Source organism: Manis pentadactyla, chromosome 13 (genome assembly GCF_030020395.1).
Source record: "Manis pentadactyla isolate mManPen7 chromosome 13, mManPen7.hap1, whole genome shotgun sequence".
Classification (NCBI taxonomy): Eukaryota; Metazoa; Chordata; class Mammalia; order Pholidota; family Manidae; genus Manis; species Manis pentadactyla.
The window spans coordinates 77,860,393-77,887,799 of record NC_080031.1 but is presented as its reverse complement, the minus strand read 5'-3'; the positions used below and the strand labels follow the sequence as shown (position 1 = coordinate 77,887,799).

General features: G+C 39.1%; 1 long non-coding RNA gene across 1 annotated transcript in view; it reads right to left on the bottom strand.

Moving 5' to 3' along the window:
• Positions 1-17,395: 17,395 nt before the first annotated feature.
• LOC130680311 (uncharacterized) overlaps positions 17,396-27,407 on the bottom strand; it is a 111,884-nt gene continuing 101,872 nt past the window's right edge. The window contains exons 5-6 of the long non-coding RNA XR_008993265.1: positions 22,277-22,405; positions 17,396-17,591 (exon numbers count right to left, since the gene is read on the bottom strand). This is a non-coding gene — a long non-coding RNA (uncharacterized LOC130680311). The remainder of the gene's footprint in view (positions 17,592-22,276; positions 22,406-27,407) is intronic.

The window sequence follows — 27,407 nt, the reverse complement described above, 5'->3', positions numbered from 1 at the left end:
ACTGCCTTCATGTGAATGCATGCCCAAGGGACGTATATCCAAAGAGTTGAAAATGTTGTCTTCAGATAATCTTATAGTTAAGCTGATAAAAAAAGTGACCAGGAGAAATGCTGCTCCTTGCTGGTATCTCTGATTGGGGAAACCCTTCCTAAATTGCCAAAATAAATAAATAAATAAATAAAGGCACAGCAAATTGCCCCTTAACCACGTTCAAGACATCAATGGATTTGTCTGAATAGAGCAGTAAGTGTATTATATTTTCTATGCCCTTGAGTGGTTTCATCCTAGAAATAGACCTCTGTAGTCACAGTGGACTTTAAAATAGCTTCTAGCCCATCCAACTGTCTTCAGGCAAAAATATATTATTGGTCTGACTTTTTAAAATTGATGAGGCATCTAAGCAGAAGACATTATTGGCTTATGTGCCACAGGTTTAAGCTCAGGTGCCAATAAAAAAACTGTCGAGGGTCTGTGTTGCTGTATCTTTGGCAAAATAAAAACATTGCCAGGGCAGATTGAAGGATCTTCTTTTGATCTCCCTTCCTATGGATAGGGGATGCTGCTTCAGTATTATATCTAGTGCTCCACTGATAATAAAATATTTTGTATATACTGTGTTGCAAAACCTCCTGTTTCCAGAGCCTGAGGTTTCTAAGTTTTAAATATCTGCTGGGAGTCTGGGCAACTCATTACAAGCGCAGGCTTTCCAGAGTGTCTGAGCATAGTACTCCACCCTGGCCTCCTCCTCTTTTCCAACACCCTTAACTAAACCTGACCAAATGCAGTACTTGTACATAGTAGGTGTTCAGTATATTTCACCCATGAAGCTGGGCACCCACCTGCTTTACTAAAACAGAAATTGGGACTAGCTTGGTTGAAAACAACTAAAAGTTAAAAGATGTTAAGTTCAGATTAGTACTTAAAGTTTTCTACTTAATATAAACATTTTAAAATAATTTTGCCTCTCTTTTCAGAGAATTGGCAGATGTCCAATGCCTATGGCATGTGAATAATAAATGTTTAATAAATACTTAATCACTAGTATATTACCCACAGATTTTCAAACCTGGTTTAAATTAGAGTGTTCATGGCTGGCAAAGGTCTAATACTTTACCTTCTCACTTGCATTTTACGGAGGACATTTCAAACTTTTAATTCAAAACAGTAAGTTATAAGGGAATTCCCTCTTATTCTCATTTTAGTCCAAGAATCTCAGAGAAGGGATGTTTCTTTTCTGGTAATTTGCTTCCCTAGTTAGTCCTTCCTCTCTAGCTTCTTTAATTTCTTCTGTTCCAGTTGGATTCTTCCCCTCAACCTTCAGACAGTCTCAGGTATCCTCTGTCTTAAAATATCATAATCTGCATTTGCACTGTGCACCCAGCCTCTTCTTGATGAAGACTGGTCAGAGTCACTGCCTCCGTTCTTCTCAGTCTTCTTTCATTTTTACCCTCTCTCTAGACTGTCCTCTGCTTTCTACCCTCTCCTGTCACTAAAGCATCTTCTTAGAACATCATCAGTATTATACCAAATCAACTCATCCAAGAGTTTCTCCAGTTTCCATTTCCCACAATGACTTTGATGCATTGATCCCACCATTCTCCCAATCAGAAATTCTCTCCTCTTGTAACCACCCTATTGATTAAAAAAAAAAAAAGTAAAAATTTCTCAGACTGACTCCAAAACCTGATGAATATAGATATAAATATTTCCCAAAAGTTGAGAGTCCAAGCCTTAAGTCCCAGCCTCAGCTCCTGGTGTGCAGGCTGCTGCTCACCACCCCAAGAGAGGTTGGGAGAGACGGCAGCTGGTAAGGAGGGAGGCTGTGACCTAGGAAGACAGAAGAGAGGTTATTCTTGCTGTGTGCCATGTCTTGTGCCAGGCAGTGGCTACTGAGTTCTCCCTTTGCTGTGGTAGGTGGAAGTTTTCTCTCTCCTCACTCCCTGATTTCCTGCAGATCTTCGCTGACATAGAAACTTGGTTAGAATAGTAACTGTGGAAGCTTTACCAAAGAGTCGGTCAGTATCAGTAAGACCAGGTGGTTTGCCTTGTAGAGGCTCTCCCTGACTTCCGAAAGCCTTAGGTTGACTTGTGCAGAGAACATGTCCCTATTTCCCTAGTAAGCTGCCTAATGAAGCCAGATTGAGGACACAAGGTAAGGAACACCAGAAAAAGACTATATGGTCCGGATACCAACCCTATTGTGACTCTGAATGAACCCTAATGAAACTGGATAGGAAAATCATTCTGGTAGTTCTCAACCAATGAGGATTCCCTCCTCCATCCCGAGGGACATTTGGCAATGTCTAGAGTTATTTTTGGTTGTCATATATGGGGTTGGGGAGAGTGCTACTGGCATCGAGTGAGTAGAGGACAGAAATGCAGGTAAACATAAGCCCTCCACGGCAAAGAATTATCTGCTTCAAAATGTCAGTAGTGCCAAGGCTGAGCCTTGTGCTCTGGACTCTGGGTTCAGATGAGAATGCTTTCTTTCCAGAATAGGTTGTGTCAACAGGCTCTTTCCAGACTCGTGGTGCGTAACTAAGAGATTGCATTACAAGTGAAGCAGCAGGCACAGGGAGTCGAAGTAGCTCAGTCATATTTCTGCAGCCAACAAGTGAGAACACCTTTGAAATGTGAACGCAGGCCCTGCCTAGTTGCCTTCAAAATCTATACTCTTTCCCACATTACCTGCCCTAGCCAGGTGGCAGACATTTAGTGTATGTGACTAAGTGTGAAATGACTTCTGCAAAGCAAAAGCCAGCTAGACAAAGTGCAAGGACAGAGAACTGAACAGTCTTACCCCATGGAAGATGCAATGGAGTTAGAGTGGGTGGGAATAAAGTTAGGAGCACTGTAAAGTGTGAGCAAGTGCATATTCTGAAGTATGAGGCCAGAGCCCAGTTACAGGAAAATACTAAGATGAGGTCAGCTGGGCTGGTCAGGGGCAGCCACACCAAAGTTCACTCTGAGACAAAGCAGACTGGCAGGGGGCTCTTGTGAAGTGATGATACTAGTCAGGTGAACATGGTCTTAATCAAGTTTTGCCCTTCCATATGCCCTGTTTGTTATACCCTCTGGGCCTTTACCTTATTATCTTGGCCCCCAAGGCTTCCCCCACAAGCAACATTTCCCTTCCCCTCCTCTTTCCCTAAGGCTCCTTCCCAGAGCAGCTGTTCAATACACAGCCATCGAATGTTGAACTTTTTGGCTAGGAAGGTACTGCTTTGGGTTCCTATGGTTATTATGCAAAATATATTACCTCTTCAACATCAGGCTCAGAATGAAAACTTGTATTTTCTATAATTATGGAGACCCCCCTTTAACAAATATTAGCTATTTCTCTAGTCTAATCTCAAATCAAACTTCATACTAGAAGAGAGACATCTAAGGTCCAGAGGGAGAAAATTAAACATCTAGTTTAATGTAGAGCCATGAAAAATATGACCTTTCTCACTCTTTTGATATTGTATTTATTTTCTTGAATGGGATATATATATATATATATATATGTATGTTATTTAAAAAAATGGTGTGCACACACAAAAAGAATTCTTTTCTGACCCCAACTCCCCAGGTTCTCACTCTAGGACCTACCCCAGTAGCAAGCTCTGTTACCAGTTTCTCACACATCCTTCCAGGAAGTCTGTGCATCTGCAGACACATACCTATGTGTGAGCACTTCCTCCTGCCTGGCAGGCTGGTGCCCTTCCCATTCCTCTCATGGCCACTGCAGCTCCCATTGCTCAAGACGAGTCATGACAAAACAGATGACACATTTGTACTGCTGAAGTAAAACTCGGTGACTCAGATAGATGTAAATTGTTCCATACACATTTCATTCTCATTACCACAAGTGGTGACATTCTGATTTATCACTAAGCAGACTGGATACAACTCCCAACTGACGAGAATCTGAAATTTAAGTCCCCAAAAGAAAAAAGATCTATTTTCTTAAGGCTTCTAGTTTTGTAGTTGGACTTGGATTGTTGTTTCATTGAAAATATTATTTTCAATAATATTTTATGAACACAGTCTATCTGAAAGAATAAACACAGGACTCCACCCAATCTCCCAGTTAATCACCAAATCTTTAAATTTAAGATCCAGTTTTACCACATGCTTGGAATCTCCATTTAACATCTCAGAGAACAAGGACCAAGGAGCCTCACTGTTTTCACTGGCCAGATTAGGTTAAGCCAAATCCAGGCTCCAGGTATGAAATGCAAATTTGGCTCACTCCAGCTTTGCCATTTACAAGAATCTGTATTTGAATAAATCAGGGATACATTTCCCTTGGCTCTTATAGAGAGCCTTTTCAACAGTGACTTCAGCCTTCCTAAGGTTTTTGTCCTGGATGCCTGAAAGTGGACAATTTTCACAAGTTTGCTTTGGCGCCCATGGCATGGGTTTTTACTGAAACCCATGTTTTAGTAGGCACCACAGTCTGCCAGCAATCTCTGTAGGGACCTCTTAGCCAATTCACTGAGAACTATGTGATGCCAAGTGTTATAAGGAGTGACCTCTTCTCCAACTCTTTGCTTGCCTGCACACGACCATTGATTCATTTGCACTTTTGATTTAAGGACACAATTATTGAGTGTGTCTGCAGCATTCCTGAAGTCGAATGGCAATCATTGTATTGAACTCTTATCCTCTTTCCCTGCAAAGGTTTCTGTTTCTCTGAAGTTACACACAATTTATCCTATCATGTCAAATAGGTAATGCAACAAAGATGTAGGTTCATTTGGAAGGTTCCATGAAATTAAACAAAATATAGATTTGGTTGGAAAGGGACAAGAATGCAGCCGAGAACCCATTCTCAAAATGTCCTTTAAATAGTGGTAAAGGTAAAGATCACTGACTTAGGAGGCTTCACATAAATGGGCAAAGGTGTTTTCAGATGAAAAAGATGTCTGCAGTTTTTATACTGCCACATGTAAATCATCATATAATCACCAGGAAGTCAAACTAAAATTGGCTTAAATTGGAGTTTATAAAGTCCTTGCTCCAAGATTGAGAAGTTCCCCACATTATTGCTTTATTATTTTTTTCTATATGCTTTTTTATCCTTTTGTTTTATTATGTTGTACGATTGTAAAGAAGGCTTAGCTTATAAATGGTGCAACCTTAAAACAGCAAAATTCTCACTTAAAATATTAGACCAAAATTCTCTAAGCTAGTTATGTCATATTAATAAACAACCTTCTTAGGAATTTTTTGGTAAGAACAGAAAGCTAATGCAAAGCACAGAATGAGATGTACATGAAAATAGATGAATGAAAAAATATTTCATAATATTTCAGTGGCATGAAACTGAAAAGAAACCTGTTATTTTACAATTTTCACCTTCCCTACAACTACACTAGCTTTAATGTTTTCCCCTTGAATTCCTCTGGGTTATGCAGTGCTTTTAAACCTCAAGATTGTAAAAACAAGAAACCTTTCCAAAATCACATGGTTAAAGTCTCAACCTGCTGTTAAAAATATTTACTGATGAAGCCAGTGCTTCATTCTCTGGGCAGGTTTCATAGGCTACATGAACTCAGACAGCAACAGTGGGTAACACTGGACTGCAGAGAGCAGGGCGTTCTGCACCATTCTGTCCCTGGAGAAATACCATGGCAGATTTTGGGATTTGTCCCACCAACAGCCATTCCTTGCCTTATTTGCCCTTTCCCATTTCCCACTAACAAGGCTAAAATAGGAAGATTACTTTCCCATCCTCCTTTCTACCTGGGGATAGCCATGTCATCAAGTTCTGGCTAAAAAATCATAAGAAAAGTTTTATTAGAGCATTGCTTCTCAAACTTAACTGTGTATACATATCCCCTGTGGATCTTTTTAAAATGCAGGATGAATCAGTCATCAGGATGGTGTCTGAGACATTGCATTTTAATAATTTCCAGGTGATAGAAGATATGGCCTGACAATTTGAAAGCAAGGTGTTAAAGGGCTTCTGGCAAGGATTTCCCTCTGATTTGGACAGAGGTGTGCAAGGAGAGAGCCACATCTTGTCCTTTGCCCCAGCTTCCTGCCTTTGAAATAGGATTGAAGAAGGATGTGGGTGTTGGGCTGGGTCAGCCATCTTGCATCCAAGAGCAATGGACACCAACATGCTGAGAATAGCAAAGTAGAAGAACAGAAAGTTTCTAGATGTTTGATAACATCATTATGCCACTGAAGTTAACTAATCTTGGAACCTCCAACTGTAAACTTCTTATTTTAATGGGATAATAGATATTATTATGGTTTAAGTCATCATGTGTCATGTTTTCTCTTACATGCAACCAACCAGTTCTTATCTATTACATGAAGTAAGCTGATCCATTCAGGACTGAACTTAGAACCAATTGGCCCAGCGGCAATTACCGTTACTTAGACAAGGTGGCCTACAGGGAGACACTGGGCTGGGGGATGGTAATTGTATTGTTGCAAGCCTTCTAGAAGTAGAGAATCTCAATGCTGCTGGAAAAGCAATTTCATTTTAGGACTGTAGTAACTTGACTTTTAATCCCTGGCATTTAATCCCAAGTGAAAAGAGATACTGAAGTGTTTCTTCTGTTGTTTTATTCTTCTAATGACTCTCTTCTGAGGAATGAGAAAAGAAGTTGTTTCCCATGGCTGGGCTCATAAAGTGAAGTTAGCTGTTGAAACTCATAGGTCCTCAAAGGCATCTTCTGATGTTCTGTACTGAGAATTACAGTAAATTTACTAATGTGTATTCTTTTGAAAAAAACCTCACACTTGCTTCTTCTACTACTGAACAAACACTGGGTGGTGTAACTTTGTCAACAATGCATTTTTAACTTCTTTGCTTTCCCTTAAATACCCCAAAGGACTTTGATCTTTCCAGTTCTACCCAAACCTTTGGTAGCTTTCTTTTTACTGTCTCAATTTTCTCATTGTATTAGTTAGGTTACAGTCTTGCCTGCTGTAAAAAACAAAATAATAGTAGGTTAAATTAGATAGAAATCAATTTATATCTCCATTAAAGTCTGAGTGCAGACAGTACAAGGCAGGCAGTTTCTTGTATCTTGTTGCTCCACCATCATGGGGCTTCTGTCTCATGGTCTAAGGTGGCTGCTCAAGTTTCCACTACTACATCTCTGATCCAATCAGCCAGAAGGGGTAAAGAAGAAATGGAAGGGATGTACCTCCCATTAATAGCCACATAGATGATGTGCCCAGGTAAAACTGAAAGTTTATTACTAAATAAGTGAGTGAAGAATGCATCTAGCAGGCAAGCAATCTCTGCCACACTCATTAGTCAGTTGGAACAGGGAATGTGGCTGTCCTTGCACAACAGTGATTTTCTAAAAATAGCCCCAATTATTGTCCTTTAGAAACAACTGTCTATATTTAGTTTCCATTGTGATAAAGTTTCTTCCCCTTGCTACTGATGTTCTTTTCCTCAGTAGAATTTAACTTTGTAAAGAAATTCTATAGTGACTCCACATCTTTTCTTCTATTTCACTCTAATTCATCTCTATTTATATCAGTACCTTCTGAGACTGATCGAGAACATTTCTGTCAATACAATCCAAGAAACTCAATAACCTTCCAAAGCATTTGTAGGTGAGTATCCAGCTTGAGCCTAAACAATGGTCACCCCAAGATACTGACAAGTCTGAAGAGTTGATAGGCTGGGTCCATCACATCTCTGAAAACGGGCTTCAGGTGACTTCCAGTAGAGAGATCATCTGAAGGGAGAAGGGGCCTTTGGATGACTCAGTGCCACGAGAAGGGTAACGATGACTCATGGCCATTTCTGTCGGTCACTCTGGTCTAGCCACCATGACCTCCTATTTGTATTCAGAAACAAAGGACTGTAATGAAAATTGTATGAAAAATAATATAAATGAGATTTTCGAGTCCATAGCATTGTTGTATCCATGCTAGAAGCTTCCACGGTCTTGTGAGGGGGCATCTGTATTAACTACAAAAGCCAGAGCTTTGGCTTAGGGGCCATCACCCTTGTCATGGGTGATTGCATTTTGGCTCAGCAACAGCAGTGTTGTGGTGGGAGCACCGCTGCTGTGCACTGTTGAAAGAGCTGCTACTTTGCTCACTGTCATTGCCATACAGATTTGGAGCAGAGTTGTTAACAGATGGCACAGTTCAGTCAAAACATTTGGCTGCAAGCACAACAAGAGTTTCCTGAGAACTTTAAGGACTACTTTGGAAGAATTTGAGAGTTACTGGCTTTTTGACAAAGTAAGTAAAGTGTAGCCAGAAAAAATGTGATTAATAATTGTCCATTTTACTTCTTGCAATGACTATTATGAGAATTTGTTTTTTATTCAATAGTCCTCACAAGTCCACATTTCCCAAGGGCTATTGAGTGGCTATGGTTCAAAGCAAGCCCATTTGATCCCATCTTCCACTAGCTAGTGCCTCCACCTGAAAGTGACATACATCACTTTCACTTCCATTCCATTGACCAAACCAAACCACAGGTCTAAGGAGGATGAGCATGAACATAACCACCACATGCTCAGAAGGAGGAAAACAAAAATATGTATAATGATCAAATGACTGCCACCGTATTTAACCAGTGAATTGCAAATGTTATATGATAGGACTGGAAATGTTAGTTATGATGATGGCTATTATTAGTTCACTTGATTTTGGTGCCAACAACTGCATTAATCACCACCCTCCCCAAGTAGTACAACTCTTCACGACTCCCTAAGATACAGGGTGCACCTACTAACGCATGGCCTTGTATGATTCTCTTGCTCTACATGGCATTGAGAATTTGCAATGCAACAACAACAAAAATGCCCCACATTTATGTTTAAAAGAAGTTATATTTCAAAGGTATTTTCTACTTTCCTTTAGAATGGCTACTGTGGACAAGGCTAGGATGAAGAAAATTTGTGAATAAGGTTTGATTTGGAGGCATTTTGTCACCTTTTGGGGGGAATCATTTCTTTCCACTCTCCATCCCTGTTTTCCAAGTCTTCCACAAACCCACACCTTAGTTTTCATGTGACAAAGAGAAACATTAGGGATTGTTTCTAACTCAAAATCTACAACTGAAATTTCACTCTACTGTGATCCATTCTTTAAGAACAGAGCTCTTTGCTAATAATACGAAAAAAATAATTTACTAGAAAGTGTTCCTGGCTGAAAGGAATAGAATATGTAATCCTTTCCACCAATACATTTACAAATTAACAAGCACTTTGAATACTTTAAGCCAAAGGAGAGAGTAACAATAGGAGTTTCTGTCCTGAGGAAAAGAATTATGGGGAAATCTCTTTGAACAGAGCTTCCCTTGGGGTTTCCCTTCAAATCACTCCATAGACCTTGAGATGATACTTATAAACATAAATAATATCTTTTTTATTCTCTTGCTAAAATAATCTAAATGATACCACCACCTATTGCTGACAAGAATGCAGTTTAACTGGACTTGTATTAGAATGGGAATACTTCTGTTGGAAAGATAGCTTGGATTATCAACTCCATAGATAAATCAAGGAATAAATATGATTGTTGGATGTTAGGCGAAATGCGAAAGAAATGTTCCAGCATTCCTGCACATGATCTCCTCGGCAGGCACACTACTGTCTTTTAGTGTTTTGTCTACCTCACGTGCTCCCTTGCTCATTTCTTTCACATGCCACTAGCTGTGCCTGAAGAGCACTTACAATGTCCCTGTATCACCCTATGTTTATGCTAACTCTTGTTTTATTCTTTGGGCTTTATTTAAGTGTGACTTCTTCTAGGAAGCCCTACATGGCTCTGAGATTAGGGGGTGGAGCTGCATCCATGTTTCCATAGAGCATCTATTTCCCCATTCACAGTACTAGTGATTTTGTGGACTGGGCCGCACCACTCATGATAAGGAAAGTTTCATCCAGACAGGAATGGTGCCTCCCCTGGACATCACTGCCTTCTTAGTATTTCAGGAATAATACTTGACATAGTGTTCACAAAGGACATTTGAGTAAACTAACATATTTAACATTATAGAAAGTTGTCTCTTCCTAATATACTAATTGGTTTTACCTTGCCTGATGTTAGGGTTTCAAAATGTAACTATCTCAGTAAAGCAAAAAAACAAAAATCAAATTTGATATGGACAGATTTACTCTATTAGACATAGATCTGGGCAGATTAATTATGTATAAATTGATAATCTCACTATTAGGTAAAACAAAATATGTAAAACGCTATAGGCATAAAGATGCCCCGAGGAGTTTTGTTTATCAGATTTAAATATCAACATATTCCAAATGTTCATAATAGTGGACTATTTTAATAATTATACTGTGACACCTGAATGGAATATATGTAGCACTGAAATGATGGTTATAAAAAAAGAGAGTTGAGGAGATGTCACCACATGGAAAAACCTAATATGTTATTACAGAGTAAGATATTAAACTGTATGGACATCATTATTATAATTGTGAAAACGTGTATATGGAAAAAAATAAAGTAGTGATTGCATTAGAGTGATGGGTTGTGGGTTATTTTTTCCTTTAGTCTGTATTTTAATTTATGTGATTGTTACTTTCACAACTTGAAGTATGTAATAAAGGCATCTGTGACATTAAAAGCCAATTATTATACATTATGAGTGACAAAATAAGAGTTTGACTAACCATTATGATTCAAAGTTTAAAAAATAAGGTGCTAAGACTGGAAAGTACTCTTGATTGAATAGAAGTAGAGATTTTCCTTAGTGTGATGAATTCATGGGAAATTAATGGCTAGTCCAATAACAAATGTTTCTTTTGCAGAATTTTTTGCCCAACAGAATGAAGACTGCATTGCTTTCCCAGTAGGGGGGCAGGAACACATGGAAGGTGGCAGGGTTAATTGCAACAGGAAATGCTCGGGCATGTCTGATCTTTGTAAATAAAAATGCTCTTTTTTTCATGTGAAACACCTGAACGACTGGGTGCCAAACTCAGAAGAAATGTAAAGGTAGAACAAGTAAATAGCTAAACAAGGGAGTGTTTCAGAAAGGAAATATCATGCCAGGCCTTGGCTCAAAAGTAAACGGTCTTTTTGGGAAGGGAAGTGTTCACAGCGTCTACTAAGTGCACAGTCAATCGCAAAAACAAAACCCATCTGTTTAAGATTAACGTTTGTAATAAACATTTTAAAGGAAGGAATGTAGAAGGCAAATACATATTGTAAAACAAAATCTACTCTTGGGATAAGTAATATTTCCTTTAAAAGCATTGCAGGGCTCCAGAGCTTACTCTTTATACCAAAAAAATAACAGAGGCTTGGCACCACATTAGCAGAGGCATATTCAGTTCTTTGAATATTAAGCTGAAAACCAAGTATATAATCCTATTGTATATAGAATGCCAAGCTTCCTGAGATGCAAATGACAAAAAAGAAAAAAAAAATCTAACTGGAGGGTATCCTGATAATTAGAAACAAAAGTGATATATTTTAAAACCACAACTTAGATACATTAAATTGTTTGCCTGCTCTGAGAAGTTATTCGTCAGGCACTTCAACACAGAATCATGATTTATTCATTTATATTTGGACACTGGCATTAAATGAATATATAACCATATGTTTAAAAGAATGTATTTGAGAAAGCAAGGCTGGGGCAATAGAATGCTAAACATTATATCTAGAGTTGTTTTTCTCCCCTTTTTCAATATTTTTATGGCTAAGTTTCATGTCCATGAACACATACCATACTAGATGCTTAACAAGTGGAAAGAAAACACTTCCTGTTTTTGTTTTTGTTTTTTAACTATTCCTGCTTTTAAATATCTGTGTTGAGAAACACAGTTTCATAAGTCTGTCCAGTTTGGAAAAAGTGGCCTCTTGGTCAATGTTGGATGGTCTGGAGCTGTGCTATCCAATATAATAACCACTTAGCCACACGTAGTTGTGGTGTTTGGATTTGAGGGCCATTACAACTTTAGAAAAGGGGTAAGATCTGAATGGTGGGGCGGAAGCTGCAGTGTTGGGGAAGGCTAGGATCTTATCAGAAAAGAGGCCGTGGTGGTTACAGAAATGTCTAGAGATTTTTACAAACACAAATACTAATATTCCCCGTGAAGAGCTCTATCCCATCGCACGCACAGACTGTGTTCCAAATCTTCAGGAAATTTTCCTCCACACGGAGGCCAGGTCATGGTATTTAGTGGAGTACCAGTTAGTGTCATATATCATAGGTGGAATGAAAAGTGCAAATCAGAAATTTAATAGCAGTAGGAATATAAAATCAGAGGTAATCAAGAAAAAATTATAATCAGAGTTTAAAAAAAAAAGAACACTTGTCCTCCTTATTCCAACTGATCCCCAAGTAAGAATCCCCAGTCAGGGATTTATAACAACTTTTATTTATACTAGTCAAGAGATAGGTGACCCTGACTGATTCTAGAATTAACTTCAATTCACCAACCAACATAGGTTACATTTGTGTGAAAAAAATCACCATTCCTTTATCTTTATTTTTTAAGAGACAATAAACATTTTAGAAGGCAATAAGAAGGATACAGTAAAGAACCCCAATGCATTCTCTTCTATTTATTCAACTCTGAAAAGTTTAAGTTTAAAAGAGTTAATTTTTTTGAGGTGTAAATAGCTTGATTGCCAATGAGAGACTGGTTTTGGAAACTTCCTCTTAGCTTTGTTTATCTCTGTCTGCTCTTTGCTACCAATGTCAGGAATGTTAAGCAAAGAAGGCCTTCCTGCAGGGCCTGCATTTTGAGGAAGATGTTCTAACTCAGACACAAGGCTTATGTCATGAGATTTCTGGGTCTTCAATACCCAAAAGGCCTCTGGCTTTTTGGGTGGGTAAAAGAACTGACTGACTGTACTTTTGTTTTTCAGAAACCAATAACATCCACCATATTAAAGATGAATCTGATGTTTATTTGTGGATTTTTTTAAAAGCCCTTCGGTCAGACCTGCAAATAATACAGACTTCCAAAATTAAAGGAATACCAAAATAAATATGGCATTTCTTCAGCTGAGCATAATGATTTCTTCAGAGCAGATCTGCTGCATAAACACAGGACATTTTCTTTCCCTCCAGTAACATCTGTGAAGTTTGCCACTTGGGAAAACGAAGGACTAATAACTATGGCCAGACATGGGTGGGCACAGGTGCTTCAACACACAGTTCCACAAACACAGCCCAGTTCTGGCAAGTAGGCTGTTTTTGACTGACCCCTTCAGCCCTCAGTCACATGGTGTGTTTGGCCTGGGATGGACAGGGCAACCTGCTGGCAGAATTATTAGCATCATCATCTAATGGGACTGACTTTTTACTGGCAGAGTGCATTCCCCGAACATAGTGACTCTTGGAACAGAGAACATCAGCCCAACAATTTATTAAAAGCAATTGTGTGCTTCCTAGATCTAGCCAAACATTTGGTGCATGTTATATAATTCTCCAAGACCACACTTCAGTCCTACTTCTTTAAAGAAGTTTCCCTAACTAGCCCAGATTATTATGAACCTCTGGTTTCCCTTGGCAACCATTGTCTGGAATGTTCACCCGGCACTTAACTGAGTACTGTGTTGTGAGACATACCTCTTCTGTTTGTAATGAAGTTGTTTTACATTTTTATTCTATCTAATTTCTCTCTATTAAAACTATTAAAATATTAAAAATATTTAAATAGTAAAAAAAAAATGTTTTATATTTTCCTGCATATACTGGCACCTTTTCTGAGGATCTTCTTTTACGTATATTCATATTTCCACTGTTTTTATTTTCTTTCTTTCTGAGGAACTTCCTTTAAATTTTCATATAATGGAATTCTTTTGGTGATGAATTCTTTCAGCTTTTGTATGTCTTAGTCTTAGTGTTTATTTTGCCCCCATTTTTTAGAAACTATTTTGACTGGGTATAGAATTCTAAATTGATAGGCTTTTACTTACAGTACTTGAAGTGCACTCTGTTTTCTCACTTGCATTGTTTCATTAAGAAAACAACGTAATTTTTATCTTTGTTTCTTTGTAGGTAAGATTTCTTTTTTTCTCTAACTCTTAAAAAATTATTTTATCTTAGGTTTTGTAAAGTTAGGTTGTGATTATGATGATAAGGTTTTTATTATGATTTTTGTGGTTTGGTTTATTGAACTTCTTGGACCTGTAGACTTATTATTCTCATCAAATTTGGAAATTTTCAGGAATTATTTCTTCAAATATTCTTTGGTCCTCCCTCCTCCTTCAGGGACTCCAATGATGTGTGCACTCGAGTGCTTAAAGTTTTCTCACAACTCTTATACTTACTTTATATATTTTAAAAATTCTTCTTTCTGTTTTATTTTGAATGGTTTATATTGCTGTGTCTTCAAGTTCATTAATCTTTTTTTGGCAATACCTAATCTGTGCTCCTTCTGGCTCTACCTTAGAGGATCTGTGTTAAGTCACAGATTTTTAGGCATCCCAAGAAAGACATCAGATGTTTCTTAGTCCTCAAATGAGAGCATCTCTAAGATGAAAAACCTTTTTCTTGCTGATGCTGACAACTTCTCAGAGCATAACTTCTGTATTAGTATTAGGATAATCAGTTGTCCTAGTTTGACTGGGACAGTAATACCCATTGTTTTGAGTTAATTATTAATGTACTCCCTTTTGTTCTTAAAAATCTCCCAGTTTGAAAATAAAGTATATAGTTACCCAAGCTATTATTCTAAAAAAAATGCCAGTCCTTTTACTGTCTTTTATTAGCAATCCTCTCAGGGTTAGGCAATGTGTAAGAGGAAGTTCCTCATCATCTTGCTGGCTTCATGGTGTCTGTGCTGTTGAGAGAATGCTGGCTCAATAGTGCTTCTGTCAATTTCTCTCTGGAAATGACCCAATTAAATGACTTTCATATTATATGAGGAAACACCCGTCTGTGGCACTGTTTTCTTTATGTCTGTACTTTAATGGGCAAACGAGACCAAGAAGAGATTGTTAAAGCTACTTTTTGCTTGATACTTGAGAGAGATGCATGGGATCAGCAGGGTGGTATGTTGAGAATCAAGGGTCAAATTCCCCCGTTTTCACAGTCTTAGAACTACATATTTATGTGAGTGGTTTCTCTTTCAGAAAATACAAGAACTACTTCAGATACTGGACAGATTCTACCTTTTGGTGTTTTTATTACTCACTTTTTCAGTCTTCCTTTAGTTCACTAGGAACCCAGCTTCCCAGAGAGCTTTTATTGCTACTTCTTGGATCAGAACAAGGAATGACTTTTGGGCAGATGGGTATCTAGATATAAACAATAAGGCTTGAAGAAGGCAAGGGGGTAATGTTCACCTGGGAAGAATGTATCTAATGGGAATTTTAAAGATAGTACTTAATGTGCTTTCCCTCACAGTAAGCCAGTTTTTTTTGTTCTTCAGAAATTAAGGCTAGGCACAACATTCTATTGTCCCAGGGAAGGAGCAGTAGATGGATATCCTTTTGGTTAAAAATACCATTGCTCATATTTGAATCTACATGCAGATTCTTTCAAATCCTTTGTGAAATAATACCATCGAAATCTAGGCCTTGTTGGAACAGAAAGTATTTTTTTTTAATTCTAAACTTCCCTTTATGTATCAAGAACAAAACATGGCAGTCTGAGCATATTTACCATAATAAAGAGAGGAATGAAGATGTGGTGCAAGGGAAGACCCATGCAACAGTAATAAGGAAAGATTCTTCCAGTTGCTGTGGAACAGAGCCAAGAAGGTTGATAGCTGGGCAAGTGGTCATATGCAAGTATTCTAACTCCTCTCATAGGGTCAGACCCCTCGTATGAGTTGGACAGATATCAACCAGGTCAAGGGATGATTCAAGAACCATCTACTACTACTGAAGTGAGTAGTCTATGTCCACAAAAACCAGTGAGGGGAATGATATTCCTTAGCAAAGCCCCATATACAATTTGGTATTAGGGCAACAGAGCTCATGTGAGAAGAGCAATGGCTGAAGGAGGGGCCTTGAGTTGCCTCACAGAATCCTATGTCATGAGGTGTGAAGAGAGTGGGCAAACATTCTGGAGCTTCCCAGTGTGGCACTGGCGTACAGGACAGCAGACCCAGGAGGCCTGCGGCACAGGATTCATTGTATATACAGGCCATGGCTAAATCCATGATCACTGACCTGTGAATGACAGCACAATACCAGAGCACCAGCCCAGCCCAGCCCAGCCCAGCCCAGCCACAACTCAGCAGAAACCAGCACAGTTCTTCCAGGAACAAGGCAAGATGAGAGCATCTCAACAAACCCTTTTGAGAAAAAGACTGTGCTCCCCCAAGGCTGTAAGGCTGTGTTAGTTGCCCCTCATATGCAGATGCCAGTTTGGGCAGAGAGACCGAGTAAAAATCTTGAGAGTGAATATTAATTTCTGATAAGATATTTTAATTTAAAGAGAATAACTTGCCTTAAATTGGCAGGTGCAATTATTTTTCTGCCATCAGCAGGAATAGGGTTTCCAAAAGAGTTTTAAAGAACAAAGAAATGACCTTTGGTTGGAGATTGGAACCTTGGTCTATATTTTTCAGCCCCTCTCCTCTCTGTCTCCGTTACACTCTCCTCAGGGTTAGCAGTCGCCCTTGAGGCAGAATCCCCCAGGGAGAGCTAGTCCTCTGGGGCGAAGCACACGGCTCCCATCGCCAGGCACCAGAGCCCCCAGCAGGACCACCTCCTTCCTAAACAACTGATGCTGCTGCCTTGTGCACAGCAAGAATCTCCTGAAGTGAGCGAGTGACAGTGCTTTGTTGGATGAGCTCATCTTCTAACACCTTCTCTCACAGAGGTGAAGACAAGAGAATTCGACTCTTGTTCTGACTTCTCTTCAAACACAGGGTACATGACAGAGACAGAAAAAAACTTTATACTTTCTATTCCATTCTGTTAGTCTTATATACAGTTCTATGTACAGCTATTTATGAAAATAACAGAATTCATACTTAACCTTTAATTTCTAGTTGGTTCTAATTGTCATATACCATAGAAATCCTGATGTAGTCTGGATTGATGGTTATTAATAAAAAAATCAATTAAAGTACTTATTCATAAAAAAATGCACTTACCTTTAACTTTTGATTTCAACTTAAGAATACAGTTATTCACCACTGTGCAAATGAGTGCACATTAATTCACAATCTTTTAAGGTATAGTCAATATGTCAAATTATTGAATATATGCTGGTTTTTTAAAAGTATGAAACCACTTCACTGCACATTATCTGTAATTGCTAACTTTTATTTCTTTAAGGTCGACTGAGATTTTAAAGATACTTGTAAAATATTATGAATGTAAAATGCTTGTAGAATAAAATGACTCTCCCCTCTCCCAATTTTTTACACTAATTATCCAAATGTATTCCAACGGCAATTTTTGGTGATTCATTTTTATCAAGTCTTTCAAAAGTTTTCAACTTAACTTTCATAGACCCAACAATTTTCCCTCTTTTTAGTCAATATTTCCTTAATTTATGTAACAATTTATACACTTAAAGTTATAAGGACAACTGGCATAAACAGGCTTGGGAACAAATACCACCATCAGACAGGCAAACATGTACCTCAGCTGGCAGGAGCTTGGCAGGCGGCAGAAGAGCCCGATGACCATGAGCACTCGGCACGCTGTGGGCACCCCTTGGTGCGCTTCACGGAGAGGAGTGGGACACAGCGGTCAGGATGGCAAGTGCAAAGGAGTCGTAAGTCAACAGACCTTCTTACAAAATCATTCCCAGCAGACTTAGATTGCATTACACAAGCCCACCAGTAGCATCCTTTATCCACAAAGTCACCTGAGTTTTCAAGTACACTTGCTTTGGAGTATTCAGTACAGGCACTCTTTATACAATCCTGTTGTGAGTTTTTAAATTATTGTCTTTATAATCCATTTCCCATCTGATCTTCCTGATTTGAGATAATGAGTAAGTTCTATTTCTTTTATGCACAGAACAGAGCTCCAAGCTAGACTATCTAGTTATCTCCATCATGTTTTTCTGGAATTATTCCTTACTTTCCTGCCACTGTTTGTCCCACCTTTTCTCTACTCCCTGGATCAGTTCTATACCATCTTCTCAACTTGGGTAGTTTTTCAAAATGCTTAACAGTCAGTAAGGCAGGGGCACCTGTCAGCATATGGGGTTGCCTAACACTAGAACTGGGTCACCCAGGCTATCTGTGGAGCTACATTAACCTGGTTGCTGTGTCATAGGGTGACCCACGTGGTCTATGCTGCAGGAACACAGTCAGGAGGCTCAGAATAGCAGCTGTTTATCTACAAACATCTTAATATTTTAGCAAATACAGCTAAACATGTGTGTGCTGACTATGTATAAGCCAACAAATTAGAATTTTCTCATAATTCTAAGGCATTTTCACTGTGTGTATAAACATGTAAACATATACACACAGTAACTCAAAAATATCCACTGTCATATTATACCATCAGGAGTTACAAAAAGTCAATATTGTCATTTTAATAAAGAAAAATAATTTTTTCAGACTTCCTATTATAAAAGTATTAAAAATTCCACCCCTGAAAGTGGTGATAATTAGAAAATATTCTTACTTACCAAGGAAAACTTTATCTAAAGATAAAATAATTTTATTTATGTTTCTAATAGTAGCCTGGATCTAGTTAAATCATTCATACCTCCTGGAAAAGGCAAGGAAGGATTTCCCCCCTAGAATCTTCAAGGGCCTAAGGTCCTGCTGACACTAACAAATGGAAACTCATCCCATGCTCTTGGCTAGGAAGAATTAATATTGTCGGAATGGCCATCCTGCCCAAAGCAATCTATAAATTTAATGCAATCCCTATCAAATTACCAACAGCATTCTTCAACAAACTGGAATAAATAGTTAAAAAATTCATATGGAACCACCAAAGACCCAGAGTAGCCAAAGCAATCCTGAGAAGGAAGAAAAAAGTAGGGGGTATCTCGCTCCCCACTTCAAGCTCTACTACAAAGCTACAGTAATCAAGACAATTTGGTACTGGCACAAGAACAGAGCCACAGACCAGTGGAACAGAATAGAGTCTCCAAACATTAACCCAAACATATATGGTCAATTAATATACGATAAAGGAGCCATGGACATACAATGGGAAATGACAGCCTCTACAACAGCTGGTGTTGGCAAAACTGGACAGCTACATGTAAGAGAATGAAACTGGATCATTGTATAACCCCATACACAAAAGTAAATTCGAAATGGATCAAAGACCTGAATGTAAGCCGTGAAACCATGAAACTCTTAGAAAAAAACATAGGCAAAAATCTCTTGGACTAAACATGAGTGACTTCTTCATGAACATATCTCCCCGGGCAAGGGAAACAAAAGCAAAAATGAACAGGTGGGACTATATCAAGCTGAAAAGCTTCTGTACAGCAAAGCACACCACCAATAGAACAAAAGGGCATCCTACAGTATGGGAGAATATATTCATAAATGACAGATCTGATAAAGGGTTGACATCCAAAATATATAAAGAGCTCACGCACTTCAACAATCAAAAAGCGAACAATCCAATTAAAAAATGGGCAGAGGAGCTGAACAGACAGTTCTCCAAAGAAGAAATTCAGATGGCCAACAGACACATGAAAAGATGCTCCACATTGCTAGTCATCAGAAAAATGCAAATTAAAACCACAATGAGATATCACCTCACACCAGTAAGGATTGGCACCATCCAAAAGACAAACAACAACAAATGTTGGTGAGGTTGTGGAGAAAGGGGAACCCTATTACACTGCTGGTGGGAATATAAATTAGTTCAGCCATTGTGGAAAGCAGTATGGAGGTTCCTCAAAAAGCTGAAAATAGAAATACCATTTGACCCAGGAATTCCACTTCTAGGAATTTACCCTAAGAATGCAGGAGCCCAATTTGAAAAAAAACAGATGCACCCCTATATTTATCACAGCACTATTTACAATAGCCAAGAAATGGAAGCAACCTAAGTGTCCATCAGTAGATGAATGGATAAAGAAGATGTGGTACATATACACAATGGAATATTATTCAGCCATAAGAAGAAAACAAATCCTACCATTTGCAACAACATGGATGGAGCTAGAGAGTATTATGCTCAGTGAAATAAGCCAGGTGGAGAAAGACAAGTACCAAATGATTTCACTCATCTGTGGAGTATAAAAACAAAGGAAAAACTGAAGGAACCAAACAACAGCAGAATCACAGAACCCAAGAAAGGACTAACAGTTACCAAAGGGAAAGGAACTAGGGAGGATGGGTGAGAGGGGAGGGAGAAGTGGGGGGAAGAAGAAAGGGGGCCTTAAGATTAGCATGTATAATGTGGGGGGGCATGGGGAAAGCTGTGCAACACAGAGAAGACAAGTAGTGATTTTACAGCATCTCACTACGCTGATGGACAGTGACTAATGGGGTATGTGGGGGGGACTTGGTGAAGGGGGGAGTCTAGTAAACATAATGTTCCTCATGTAATTGTAGATTAATGATACAAAAAAAAAAGAATTCTAGTACCTAGAACTGAGAGAACAAATTTCTGTTGTTGAAAGCCAAAAAAAAAAAAAAAACATCACTATCTCCTAAATTCAGTGATACAAATCAAAAGCAAAGAGAGCTTAAAATACCTTCCTGCTGGAGCAGAGGTTAGAGCTGACACATCAAAGATATAAAAGTACTTTTTAGTGTGTAATACTACGTCTGCTCATTTCACTCTGAATAGAAATACTAAGTTCATGACAATCAACTACCCTTTCTGGAAATTTTAATTTTTTTCATTAAAAATGTGTTTGTTCTCAAGTATTTGTAGATAAATTGACATGCTCTCATGTATTTGTTTCAAAAGAATCCAGTGGAGGAGTGTAGCTGGAGGGACCATGGGTGATGTGAGATTGGCTGGCTGTGTTTGACGAACAATGGCTGAACCAGCGTGGGGGTTACCTGGGAACTCATTATATTAATCTCTCTACTTCTATTCATGTTTGAAAATTTCCATAGTAGAAAGCTTTTTTCACTTCTGCTTTCTGTTCTTTACTTTAGGCATAATTATACTATGTTTCTAATTTTTATAATGGCAAAAAATTATTGGGACTGTATGTAGCCAATTAAAATAAAACCAACCTTAAAATAATGAGCCCTTTCCCACAACCATTCTAGTCATTATTTGAAATTTACTCATGGTAGTCATTTTTATCATAATGGGGAAATTATCTTGGAGAAATCATCATGGAGTTAACAAAATTTAGAGCATTTCTGTTCATTAACTCATTTAACAAATATTAGTTGAGCACTTTTCATGTATCAGGAACAGTAGTAAATGAATAGATAATCCAAATCTTGGTGCAGGAAACAGACAATTATCAAATCTGTGCTGGATTTTACCTATTTTCTTATTTGGAAGAACAAGGTATATACATGCTTATTAAATTATGCTAAAATTATTCTTTATGACAGGAAATATGCTACTTATAAGATTAATGTATTTTCACATTTTAAAATTGATTTCTGTGAATAGCTTATCATCAAAGTGAAATAGAGCAATAAGATAATTAGCTTTGAAATTGGCCTAGTATCTAACATATAAAGAAAGTAAAAATATCAATTGTAAAATGGTACAGTGAAAAAATATTTACAACTTGGTGAGGAGGAGGCTATTGTCAGGTTTGGGATTTGATTTTACTCCACCTACAAACTAGTAAGTTACTGTGGTTGTTTCCACGGGTGCTGGCTGAAGACATGAGACTCCTGAATCAGAAACACAGCCCTCAGTCACTCATGGCACAGCACGCTGCCTGGCGTCAGCACCCTCTCACTGGCTCCCCTGTCCTCGAGTCCCGCACGCATGGGGCAATATGCTCAGATGGACTCAGTGCATACAGCGGTTTGCATCACAGCTACAGGGCACTGATTGTGGGGAACCCACTGCTTTTTAAAAATCAAATAGTATGCAAGCCTGTGCTTTGTCTGGGGAATGCCCTTACCTTATCCTCTCAGAAAAGAAGGAAAGTTCAAGTATATCCTAGACTCTAAACTAAACTAGGGGACAGCAACAGTCACTTCCAACTCTAATATGCTAAGCTCTGTGATCAAAGATTGTGTTTTCCTGTTGAAGTCATGAGGCATGAGAGTTCTGAGTTCAACCACAATTTTTAAACTGGTGTATGAAGATACAATTTCTCAGTAATAAATTTCACATTTTTGGTTCTGAGACCCCCATTCTACCTGATACCAAAAAATTAAGTAAAATGAGTAAAAGTCAGTGATTTCAAAGATATTTAAGTTTAACACTGAAACACAGGGGGTTCCCCCCTTACCCTTGGGGTCTGATGCTCCTGGGGCTTACCCACCTGCTGCCATGGAGTGAGTGAGCACGGGGAGAGGAAGATGTTCACTCCCTGGTCTGCAAAGGTCCCAGACTGGCTTCCTGTTCCAAGTGTTACTCCTGTCTTGTACAAACAAGACACAAGCAGGATCTTCTTGAATTGATGGTACAGTCATAAGAAAAAGAGAAGAGCACAACACAGTGTCAGCCTACCCTACAAGGCTAATCAAGCCTTGCCCTGTGATCATAAGTGTCACGGGTGAGGGAGAAAAAATAAGACTCCAAATCTTGTAAAGTTAAAAGTCACTGATCTTCAGATTTCTTTTTTCATATAGAAAGCCTAGCATGGAGCACATGTGCAATTACATACATAGCAAAAGCAGATTTAGGTTCATAGCAAAGCAGAACCTAAAAAGAACACGCTCCAGAACATTACTGACAGTGACCAGGAGAGGGCGCCTGGCACAAATGAATGAAAGAAATACGGCCAACACCACGTTTTAGATTCCTCTTGACTATCAGTGCTTTAAAAATGTATTTTATTATGTCCATTGCAAACTCCTTTTGGTCTAAGGATAATTTCAGTTACACATTCTTTCTGATGACAGTCCCATACTTATAATATCCCAGGAGGCTGAGATACTGATTTTAGGACTCAGGAACAAGTCTACAAGTATATGAAATAATTCCAGAAGGAAGAATTTATTTCTGTAGACAATTTCCTAGAATAAACACTTTACAGGAATTAAAATGTTTAACAATCTTTCAGAAGAGGGAAAACTCACATATGTATTGAAAGCCTCTTGTAAGGAAAGACTTCTGATTCATCCTCTTTCCTCCGTTTCTTAAACATACATGTGGTTTGGCTAAGATTGCGAGCTCACAGAATTCAGTGTAAAAGAATCCGTGCTTAAAGAATTCACCTCTGACCACACTAAAACAACGGAAAGAATATTATTGTATAATAATAGGAAATGGGACACTATATATCCCAGAAAAGAAATGAAGTTGAATTCTGTGTATTTCCTTTCAGGCCTAGCACAGACATAAACAACATTAAATTGGCCAGCCATATTCTTGAGGCATATAATTTTCTTTCTTCCCAAAGTGAACACTCCCTGAGAAAATACAAAAAACTCCTAATTGGTAAGCCCTTCAACACAAAAAGAAAGTAGGCCACCTTGACCAGAGCACAAAATAATCTTTTCCAAGAGGATTTGAAGACATACCATCTTATCCAAGGGAAAAATACATTCCAAGATATTTTATTACTTTATTTTTTTCATTTTCAAATACTTTTTATAGACATGAAAAAAAAACATATTGATGAATCCATTTTTCCAAAACAAAACCATTATGTCTTTTAATTTTAGCCAGAAAGTGGCTCCCCATCTCCAATATTTTAGAAATAATAACACTGTGGCAGAGTGTGTCTCAGCTGCATGGGAACACACAATATTTCCAACTTTGGGGGTAATATTTCCACCCACCAGGCACTGGTTTTATACTATAAAGTCACCTACAAATTCCAAACTGTTTCTGTCCTATTAGACTTAAAGAAATCTCTATAAGCCAAAGACATTATGGTTTAATTTACATTATAGTAACTGTAACCAGGTTTAGATCAAGAATTTAATTATTTCCCATTCAAAGGCAGTACATTTTTGCTCTTGACTGCTAATTCACTTCCATGTCATTAATAATAATAATAATAGCATTATTTAGTGACTGCTATGTACCATTCCCTTCTCAACTATCTTCCAAGATAACTTCTGTTATCCCCATTCTAGAGAAGAAAAGACTGAGGGTCTTGGATGTTAAGTATCTATCCCTAAGGACAGAGAAATTAGTGACAAAAGTAGGACTGGCACCAGCTGTGTCTGACTCCCACCACTTGCTGTCTCCACTATGCCTCACTTCTCCTTAAGTACATGAATTATTATTTTACCAAACTGAAACAATTGTCATTTTCTTTTAATAGCAATAGTAACTACTTTCCTAATTGTCAATTTTGCAATTTGGTGCAGAAGGGGTTGCAAAGCACATTAACTTTTTAATGCAACAGATAAGAATCCAGAAAATACGGATTCTTATTATAAAAAGTACATTTAGGTTATTAGCCTGAGTACATAATAATGCATACATTTTCTAAGAGATCTTGTTGTTAACCACTACTAAGGCATTTTGTTTATTTCATTTTAAATCCAGGTAAAAACCTTGTTTTTAGATATAACATTTAATGATTATGGGGAAAATAAAACATACCTATGGCCAGGATCCTCACCTGACCATAAATTACTTAATGATATAATTGGCCTACTTCTAGGGTTATGTTTCTACACCCTAGGCAATAAGCTATTATTGACTCAGTCACTATATAAAGAGCTCTGCCCAGAGGCAGATACTAGTTGGATTACAAACCTGCAGACAGCTGGATGCAGACATGATTCTAATACTTGACCTATTGCTGGGAGAATAAAGCTGGGTATAAATACTTTTACCTCAAGAGTGTTCCATTGTCATTCCTCTGTCTCTCTGAATCCATAATGAACTTGCTCAGGGCTGAAACCCTCAGGCAAGACAGTGACCTTAATCAAGTTCTTGAAACAACAATATGCAGCTAAATGTAATAGAAGACAACTTTTAGAATTCTCTCAAAAATCTGCCCATGTGCTTATACTTATAAAAATTTTAAAATGGCTTTCATGCACTTTATCAAGTTCAAACCAGGTGATATTAAATGCTTCAGAAAATCTAGGGCTTATTTTTGAAAGATTGGCCACATAAAATCTCAGAAGTGCATGCAATTCTTTTGAACAGTTGCCATCTTCGTGCAAGCCAACAGTGTCAAAACAACAGGCAAGGTTCACCATGTGGTCACTGGCTGCCTGGCTATTTCTTGGCAGGAGTGCTCAAGACAAGATGAGCCTTGGGGAAAATACCCAGATGAACAGACAGAAGATAGAATTCTGGGGGCTCCAAGCCATCTCAGATGGGCCCCTACCTCTGGCTGTCTCCCTGCCATAGTGGCTCCTTTAAGCCCCCAGCCTGGCCCATGTGTCTGAAGGAGACCATTTAGGGAGCTGCAGTGTGTGTCAGAGGGCTAGTATGTCCCACAGGTGCAGGGCACAGGCTTTCCTTTGTGATGTGTCTCCCCACCCCCTTTGGACGTGCATGAAGTCCTGGTCTTCCAGCCAGGAGCTGGCCCCGGGGTTGCTTAGCTGGTGGGCACGGTGGTTCTTGCATTCCCTCTTAACAGTTTCTTAGCTTGTTCTCTTCCAATGAGCACCCCAGTGTCTTCAAGAAAAGGAATCCCCACGTTCTATCTGTACCCATCCCAGCTCTGTCCTCTACCCCATGGTGGCCTCTGAGATGGGATCAAGAGAGAGAGATGTCTGGGTGGGGAGGCACCCTGGGAGGACCCAGCCCAGGCTCCAACTCACCCTCCTTCCATCCCAGCCTGCTCGTCACTGAAGTTCTGACCTCTGAAGACACGAGCACTGCCTCCAGCCATTAGCCTTACTGTCAGACAGCATGGTAGAGTTGTTCCAGCCCCTGCTTCCTCACCTACTGCCTGTGTGACATTGGAAATCACTGCACCACTCTGAGGCTGTTTCCCACTTTGTGAAATATAGAAATGACATGTGAAATTGTGTGAGTTTAAGGTGTAGTACATATATCAAATCAACATATTGCTCACCTTAAACTTACACAGTGTTACATGTTAGTTACATCTCAATAAAAATAAATCACTTAACTTATTAAAAGAGAACAACCAGAGAGGGGTGGAAGATGGCGGCGTGAGTAGAGCAGCGGAAATCTAATCCCAAAACCACATATATCTATGAAAATATAACAAAGACAACCCTTCCTCGAATAAAGACCAGAGGACACAGGACAATATCCAGACCACATCCGCACCTGAGAGAACCCAGCGCCTCGCGAAGGGGAATAGATACAAGCAACGGCCTGGCGGGAGCCGAGCGCCCATCCACCCAACTCCCGGCGGGAGAAAAATAGGCAGAGCGGGAGGGAGACGGAGCACAGGACTGCCTAACACCCAACCCCAGCCATCCGGGTCAGAGTGCAGGGCCCTGGATACTAGGAAAACAGGGCAGCAAGAACAGCGAGCGGGCACCTGTGGCCTGGCGCCGGAGGACACCAGAAAAGCGAGCGACAAATTTTTTTTTTTTTTTTTTTGCTGTTTTGTTTTGCCGAGTGCTTTTTGGAAGTCTTAAATGGATAGGGCCAACAATACTAGGGAAACAGGACAGCAAGAACGGTGAGCAGATGCCTGAGACTGGCACTGGAAAATAAAGAAAAACGAGAGGCCAAATTTTTTTTTTTTTTAATTTAAATTTTTTTTTTTTTTTTGTGGTCGTTGTTTTGTTTTGGCGGGTGATTTTTGGAAGTCCTAAAGGGGCAGGGCAGGACACTTAATCCAGAGGTAGGGAATCCGGGGATCTCTGGGCACCCTAACCCATGGGCTGCAGAGAGCAGGGAGGCCCCTTACAGAGATAAATAGCCTCCAGGCCGCTCCCCCTCCAACGCAACTTCACCACTTTGGAGCAGAGGCCTGAACCAGGCCACGCCCAAAGCAACAGCGGAGATAAACTCCATAGCAGCCGGGCAGGAAGCAGAAACCCTGTCTGTGCGCAGCTGTGCAGCACAAGCCACTAGAGGTCGCTGTTCTCCCAGGAGAGGAGGGCCACAAACCAACAAGAAGGGAAGTTCTTCCAGCAGTCACTCGTCCCAGCTCTGCAAACTATTCCTATCAACATGAAAAGGCAAAGCTACAGGCAGACAAAGATCACAGAGAAAACACCAGAGAAGGAGACAGACCTAACCAGTCTTCCTGACAAAGAATTCAAAATAAGAATCATAAACATGCTGACAGTGATGCAGAGAAATACACAAGAGAAATGGGATGAAGTCTGGAGGGAGATCAAAGATGCCAGAAAGGAGATTGCAGAAATGAAACAAACTCTGGAAGGTTTATAAGCAGAATGGATAGGATGCAAGAGGCCATTGATGGAATTGAAACCAGAGAACAGGAACGCATAGAAGCTGACATAGAGAGAGATAAAAGGATCTCCAGGAATGAAACAATGTTAAGAGAACTGTGTGACCAATCCAAAAGGAACAATATACTTATT